We start from the raw sequence: 715 nt of genomic DNA, 5'->3' as shown, positions 1-715 counted from the left end.
GTCTGCACCGAGACGGGGAATTATCGCCCGAAGGTTTGCGGGGCCGAGCCGGGCGCTGCGCGGCCCCTCCGCGCTCCGCGGACTCCTCAGATATAATTACGCCTGTTACACCGCATGCTCGTTTATTTGCTGCTCATACAATCGTGAAGCCCATGTACAAATAACATACATGTTTTATTTCGGTTTTTTTTTTCTTTAGGGACAAAACGTACACAAAAGGGCAGGGCGAAAAAAAAAAACAAAACAACAAAAAACAAACCCACATAATTACAATTTTATACAGTGCAGAAAGAATTAAAATAGGTGTCACGGAACTGTACAACGTCAGGGAGAAAAAAATATAGAGGGAGAGGGAGGGGAATAATCCTTCATTATATATATATTTCTATAAAAACATATGGAGGATTGTCTTTACACAGAGACCACGATCGGTTTAAAATTTACAAAGGTTAACTAAAAAACAAAAATCTATATGGCAAATATTGCCAACAGAGATTCCCCGATTTAATACTGATCAACTGAGACTATTCGTGTCTCGATTATTAGCAACAACAAAAAAAAAGTCGAATAAATAACAGGATGAGCATGGCTGTCTCTTTCCAAAGTGCCTTATTCTCTCTGCATAGGGTCTGATCCTGCAGTCTTTATGCAGGCAAAAACCACAAAATTAACAGTTTAAAAAAAAAAAAAATCCCTCTGAGAGATTTTTGCCCGT

Source organism: Lepidothrix coronata, unplaced genomic scaffold, assembly GCF_001604755.1.
Source record: "Lepidothrix coronata isolate B3197 unplaced genomic scaffold, Lepidothrix_coronata-1.0 Scaffold87, whole genome shotgun sequence".
Lineage (NCBI taxonomy): Eukaryota > Metazoa > Chordata > Aves > Passeriformes > Pipridae > Lepidothrix > Lepidothrix coronata.
Note: the sequence above shows the minus strand (reverse complement) of the source record.